At 33.7% G+C, this 7,500-nt stretch overlaps 1 protein-coding gene and 1 long non-coding RNA gene across 2 annotated transcripts in view; one reads left to right on the top strand and one right to left on the bottom strand.

Annotated features, from left to right (window-relative positions):
* Positions 1 to 4,067, top strand: part of LOC137624529 (uncharacterized) — a 16,530-nt gene extending 12,463 nt beyond the window's left edge. The window contains exon 3 of the long non-coding RNA XR_011040746.1: positions 3,948 to 4,067. This is a non-coding gene — a long non-coding RNA (uncharacterized lncRNA). The remainder of the gene's footprint in view (positions 1 to 3,947) is intronic.
* The window catches only part of LOC137624786 (uncharacterized), a 137,285-nt gene that overhangs the window by 63,478 nt on the left and 66,307 nt on the right, over positions 1 to 7,500 (bottom strand). The window lies entirely within an intron of this gene.

Genomic DNA, 7,500 nt, shown 5'->3' with positions numbered 1-7,500 from the left:
TTTCTTGTTGTCCAACCTCTCGACATTAATTTCATAATGCAATTGCGGGGTTTTTTCCCCTTTTGCACCTGGGCCCTAAATAGCCTCCCAGGTCCCAGCGGTGCACCATATGGCTTAATCATAAATTCAATCTAATCTAACCTAACCCCCATTATAAGAAATTCCATAAGCATCCTTTGTTAAAAAATCTTCGTAAAATAGATTTCGTAAGTGGGGGGAAAAAACCTAGAGGCATCAGCCATTTTACCTTTGAAAAACAAAATATGCAAAAAGGAGTACACATGTTCTACATATGCACACTTGTATAAAAATACCATTGTATTTTCTAAAGTATTTCCCGAATTGGATGTGACTAGGAAGGGCAGAAAGTCAATACAATAATGTATTAAAACTATAGGAAATTACTCCGACCCTTAAAAAAATGATTTTAAAGAATTGGTAATTTTAAGCTCGCATGTTATGACACTTTATATAATCGTGACATTCTTTTATAAATTGATTAGCCCGAATTTTATTCGGCTCTGGCCCAATGTATGATGACTTAGGAAAAAAAGGAAACTAAAAACGCTTATGAATATACTACATGCAAGAAGGACGTAAGTAAATACACGATGGCATAATGGTGTTCCTTTTGGCCGGAGATGCACTTGCTTTTCATCTTTACCTCTGTTCCCTAATCCCTTTTCCCTTCTTGCCGTCTAACATTTGCTAACTTTTACTTATAAAATTCAACTGCAGGATTTACCCCCAAATGGGTTTTGGATGCCGAACGGCCTCACAGGCCCCAGGCCGGGCCCTATATCCCAATTTCATAAATCAAAATAGAAATCCAATATGTTTTCATGCAATCAAACACCAGCTTCTCTTCTCATATTTGATGACTCAACTATGGACTAAAATAAATTAATTAATGAGCTTGCTGCTCAAATAAGCAGGAACCCCTGCGGGCTTAAGACCAAATTTAATGTAATCACTACTTATTTCTACGATCACCAGTAACTCGGCAAGACAATTAATTGAAACGACATCAGTATGCGAGAGACGTGGAAGAGAGTTTTTGGTCGTGGTGTACGATGCTTGATTTTTACGCCATCCGCCTGATGTACGACGATTTATGGGACACTTTGGGTGATTGAGGTAGAGTTTTGGTGAGTAATTAGCGCGCTAATGGGCATCCATACTTCTGAGTGAGTGACTCTCGGCACAGCAGTTACTTCCTGAAGGCGTCGAAGGTTGAAATTAACCTCTTCTATGAGGTCTTGATTTATAAATTGATAACCTTCAGAGGTTGTGCTATTTCGAGAGGTTGCTCAGCCGGAGCTAATTTTAGAGAGAGAGAGAGAGAGGAGAGAGAGAGAGAGAGAGAGAGAGAGAGAGAGAGAGAGAGAGAGAGAGTTCAGCTTTAAACCTATATTGTTTATCGTTCATGAAATTGATAACGAATCGCCGTGTGTTCGAAATAATCATTCTGCTCCTTTTACTATTTATAGTTTATCTTGAAATCTTTTTTTTTTTTTTTTTTTTAATTTCGGGAATGGCAGATAATATGAAATACCGAAAGCTAAGTAACTGTTTATTGAAATGTTATTTAACATTTAAGACATTATTTGTCTTGTAAATAATTTTATTTAATGGTATGAAATGCGTCTTTAAGAATGAAAAATCACGATTTATTTTTGACCTTATATATGTAAATTATTCTCCTAGACGCACATTTGTTTTTAGAGTAAAAAAAAGGGATATTTATGTTAATGACTAGTTTGTAATATGTTATATGCCTAAACGTAATTATAATGAAATATATATTTAGCAATTACAATGATTTATTATAATCTTATCGCGAGGATCTCATAAATTTTGACGTCTGACTTTAATCCCATAAATAAAAAAAATTATTAAGAATAGCCATTATTTGTTGAGGCTTGTCTAACATAAAGTATTTTCTCTGTCTAATTTGAAATCTAAGTCTTGTGTGCACAGAGTAGAGTGAAAATCAACACCCGTGTACACATTTGTTATGAACTACATTATTTGTACTGCTGACTCCACTTGTTTGGCTCAATTACAAAGATGCATTTGCTGAATATATATATATATATATATATATATATATATATATATATATATATATATATATATATATATATATATATATATATATATATGTGTGTGTGTGTGTGTGGTGTGTGTGTATGTATGTATGTGTGTATATATATATATATATATATATATATATATATATATATATAAATATATATATATACAACATATATATATTTATTATTTATTATTATTATTATTATTATTAATTACTTACTTACTTACTTACTTACTAAACTACAACCCTAGTTGGAAAAGCAGGATGCTATAAGACCAGGGGCCCCCCAACAGGAAAAATAGCCTTGTGAGGAAAGGAAAAAAGGAAAATAAGATATTTTAAGAAGGGTAACAACATTAAAGTAAATATCTTCTATATAAACTACATAAACTTTTACAAAAGAGGAAGAGAAATTGGATAGAATATTGTGCTCGAGTGTACCCTCAAGTAAGAGAACTCTAACCCAAGACAGTGGAAGACCATGGTACAGAGGCTATGGCACTAGTCAAGACTAGAGAACAATGGTTTGATTTTGGAGTGTCCTTTTCCTAGAAGAGCTGCTTACCATAGCCAGAGTCTCTTCTACCCTTAGCAAGAGAAAAGTGGCCACTGAACAATTACAGTGCAGTAACCCCTTGGGAGAAGAAGAATTGTTTGGTAATCTCAGTGTTGTCAGGTGTATGAGGACAGAGGAAAAATATGTAAAGAATAGGCCAGACTATTCGGTGGATGTGTAGGTAAAGGGTAACCAGAGAGATGGATCTAGTGTAGCACTGTCTGGCCAGTCAAAAGACGCCATAACTCTAGTGGTAGTATCTCAACGGATGGCTACTACTACTACTACTACTACACACACACACACACACACACACACACACACACACACACACACACACACACACACAACAATATATATATATATATATATATATATATATATATATATATATATATATATATATATGTGTGTGTGTGGTGTGTGTGTGTGTGCGTGTGTGTATGTATGTATACACACACACACACACATATATATATATATATATATATATATATATATATATATTATATATATATATATATTCAAATGAGCCATATATTTTTGATACATTAATGGCTGGATTCTCTTAAACGACCTCGGGATCAGAGCCCCAGGTGAAATGACACAAAGGCAAGAGCTTGTAACCGGCCGTGAGTCCGAACCCTGGTCCGTGCAAACTTGTATAGATAGTGACTACTACTACTTTCTTCGTGGCCATGTGGTAGTCACTGTCTATACAAGTTTGCCGGACCAGGGTTCGACTCCCAGCCGGTTACAAACTCTTGCGTTTGTGTGATTTCGCCTGGGGCTCTGATCCCGAGGTTGTTAAGAGAATTCAGACATTAATGTATCAAAAATATATGGCTTATTTGAATACGAAAAAACTCGTCTAAATGTGCAAAATGTATCATATATATATATATATATATATATATATATATATATATATATATATATATATATATATATATGTATGTATATATATATATATATATATATATATATATATATATATATATATATATATATATATATTTATATATATATATATATATATATATATATATATATATATATATATATATATATATATATATATATATATATTTATTTAATTATTTATGTATATACAAACATACATACTTACATATATATATATATATATATATATATATATATATATATATATATATATATATATATATATATATATATATATATATGTACTGTGTGTATGTATATACGTATGCATATATGTAGACATCCGTTCATATTATTTCTCCAATTTGTAAAATTCTTTTTTTTTTTCAGGTTTAGCAAGGCCATTTAGACCATGAAGAACGTAACCTGCTGTGATCTTTTGTGTTACGGAACACCCCCTAGAAATTCAAGTTTAGGAAACGAAAATGGCTAACGGGAAACAGCTTATGGCCAATGTAAGTTATTGCATAATTTTTATGTTCATCATTGTTATTCATATCATTATTGTTGTTGTAAGGTTGAAGCTATAAAATCAAATCAACGATGACTTAAGCAAGGACAACTTGTCTATTTTTCTTTTTTTTTTTTCTTTGGGGGGGGGGGAGGTGGTTGTAATAACTGTTGTTGATTTTAGTTTTGTAATCGTCATATTAATTATTATTTTTTTGTTGTGAAAATTGATTTACAATATCAAGAAAAAGTCGTCGATAATATAACACGAGAGAGAGAGAGAGAGAGAGAGAGGAGAGAGAGAGAGAGAGAGAGAGATAATCCATCGATCAAGACTTTGAAGATGATATATGAGAGAGAAGTCACAAAAGAGGTTTGATGTTTGATTCATCTTTGTAGGAATGTAATTCCTCTTTGAATCTAACTTTTATCGCGATGATTTCCTTATCTTGGTAATCGCACTATTTATAATTCTCGCGATAAGCTCAAGATAGAGACGACTGGCGAAGTCTAACTTAGACCCTTTGTGTAATAGACGGAGATGATGATGATGATGATGATAATGATGATGATGATACGAGAAAAATACAAATTTTATTTATCTGTTTGCAAAGTTACAAAGAAAAATATATAATTAGGCTTTTTCATTTCAATATTAGACATAAAACAGTGACGTCGCCTTAAAATACTAGCGTTAGTAGTACTGGTAGCAGTAGCTGAAATTTCTATGAAACGGCTCAACAAGTTAGGCTAAGGTTCGATAATTCTTCATTTATTTTGCTCTTAAGGTTTTTTTTTTATGTATATCTTGCGGTTAACAGGTGTCTCTCTTTCAACGACGGGTCTTTGTATAAAATGTTTTTAAAACCACAATTGATGCGTTTCAGTACCAACAAGATGATCTTTGATTTAAAACTAGTAAACCTTGTGCATCTTATGTGAAGGGAGAAGTTAAAGGAGCTTAGAGACATTTTGAGGGGGTGTTTATGTAAATGAACGGGCGTGTTTATTTTGCCGTAACTTTGAGCACTAAGTTTTAATCGTCTGATCAGAGTCAGAAAACTTCAGACAAAATCTGGCAGGTAGAATAGTATTCTGGGAGAGGTATTTAGTACTATGAATTTATTTTCTCAGCTCTGTGGTTTAAACCAAGTTCAGATGATCTGTCTATGATAAGGAAATTTAATTTGACACTGTTTAGAAATGACTCCGGTAAAACTGATCATCATCGTAAAATTTTATTCCTGACATGACGTTAGGGTTAGAAGGAAAGATTAGTGTTTATATGTGGACTTTCCTCCTTTGTATATCTTAGATATTTGAATGACCGTAGTAATTAAAGAAGTATGAGTGACAGCGTATCTAGTTAAGCAAAATATTGTGGAACAGGAAACGTTTTTGATTGGGTAGGGAAAGGTTGATGTGTGCAGACGTTACAGACTTGATTGGTGACAGTGAAGAAAAGCCGCACAGATTGGTGAAAGTTTTTAAGTGAATATTATTTAATTGAAGTTTGAAGGGCAATCGAAAGTCTAGATAGAATTAGGGTTTGAGTGGAAGAATGTATAAATATTATGATGAGAGAAGCTTTGAGTCACAACATAAATGTGACAAAGAGGCTTTTTATTCAAGTTCCTGTAAATAAGACGAGGTTCATCTTTGGAGCCAAAAGTTGGAATGCATGAAGTGAGGGCCGAGCCAACTTGCCATTGTGGAAGTGAAGTGGAAATTGTTAATGCAAATAATGTAAGTATATGTCGTGTATAAGAATTTTATGCCTTTGACATCTCACCTGTATAATAAAGAGCAAGTGTCTGGCCTTATATATATATATATATATATATATATATATATAATATATATATATATATATATATATATATATATATATATATACATACATATATATATATATATATATATATATATATATAAACTGTATAAATGTATATATATATATATATATATATATATATATATATATATATATATATATATATATATATATATATATATTGTTAATATTATTATTATTATTATTATTATTATTATTATTATTATTATTTCTGGTCATACTCAGCAGCATTGCTACAGGTATAACTACTCAGTCTCTCCCCGTCCCGGGGTAGGGGGAAGGAGGTGGTACGTATGCGTATGTGTGTGCATGTTTAAATACTTAGCTGCCATTTTTGACGGGTTGTGTAAACTAATGCAGTAATGAATTGTTGAGAACTATACCCAGCAGAGATAAGTAAATGCTTAGTCTAGGTTGAAAGATGGGGTAGTATTTTTCAAGGTGGTTCAATCAGGTGGAAAGTATGAACTACAATACCATAGGGAAAAGAACTCCGCGGAAAGGAGACTATGAAAATGCTTGTTATGTTTCGTGAAAGAGATGGTGAAATGTTTGTATCTTGGTGTCTAGGAAATACAAGATGCACTGTAACCGACTAGAAACCTCCATGCCTGGCAATCTTTTGAACGGGAGTTAGAGACACACGCAAGCTTTGTAGCTTCTAGTGATGACAACAATCTTGCCAAACTTGTGAGCTTGGGAGGTGGGTTTGGCGGAACCTGTAGGTTTACCTAGTGATTCATCTGCAGCCATTGCCTTGCTCTCCCTAGTCCTAGATTGGATGGAGAGGGGAGTTGGTCGCCGATCATATGTATATATGGTCAGTCTCTAGGGCATTTTCCTGCTAGGGCCTTGTCACTGCCCCTTGCCACTGTCATTCATGAGCAACCCTTAGATCTTTAACGTCGTGGTCCGGGCTTGATGGAGAGAGAGAGAACTTGGTCATTGATCACATGTATAGTATAAGGCATTGTCCTACTTCTTGCTTCTGACATTCATGAGTGACTTTTGAACAGTGATTGTAACTACGTCCTATCTTTGAATATTGTACCCCACACGTCTCACACACGCTCGTACACTGTAAATATGTAATGGTATTTCTGGTGTACTGTATATTGGCGTTATCGCTCTCCCCTCGCACTGATAACTCGTTAATGCCTGTATATGCTTGTCTCATTGTGTTTGGAATTTTGTGCCGTTCTTGACTGGAATGGGTTTGTATATGTATTTGACACAACATCAGTATATATTATACAACCCGTACCAGTCAAGAACGGCAATAAAAATTCAAACACAATAAGACAAGCATATGCTGTACTCTATTTCTGCACATCCTGTGCCTAAAAGCTAAACATAATTTATAAACGTATCTTCTAGTCAGGATATCTTGATATTTGGTAGCTATTACGGACGCATTTCAATGACATAATGTCGTCCATATGTCACACCCAGCAACAAAAGCGGTGTCGCCTGGCTTGACCTGACTTGGAGAGATCATGCCCCTCTTGCCCGGAAAGGTGACCGACGTTAAACAACCGAGACATCGTTAGGATGGTTCGAATGTGAGGAGGGAAATTA

This window comes from Palaemon carinicauda, chromosome 31 (genome assembly GCF_036898095.1).
Source record: "Palaemon carinicauda isolate YSFRI2023 chromosome 31, ASM3689809v2, whole genome shotgun sequence".
NCBI lineage: Eukaryota > Metazoa > Arthropoda > Malacostraca > Decapoda > Palaemonidae > Palaemon > Palaemon carinicauda.
This window is presented reverse-complemented; position numbering and strand designations above follow the sequence as displayed.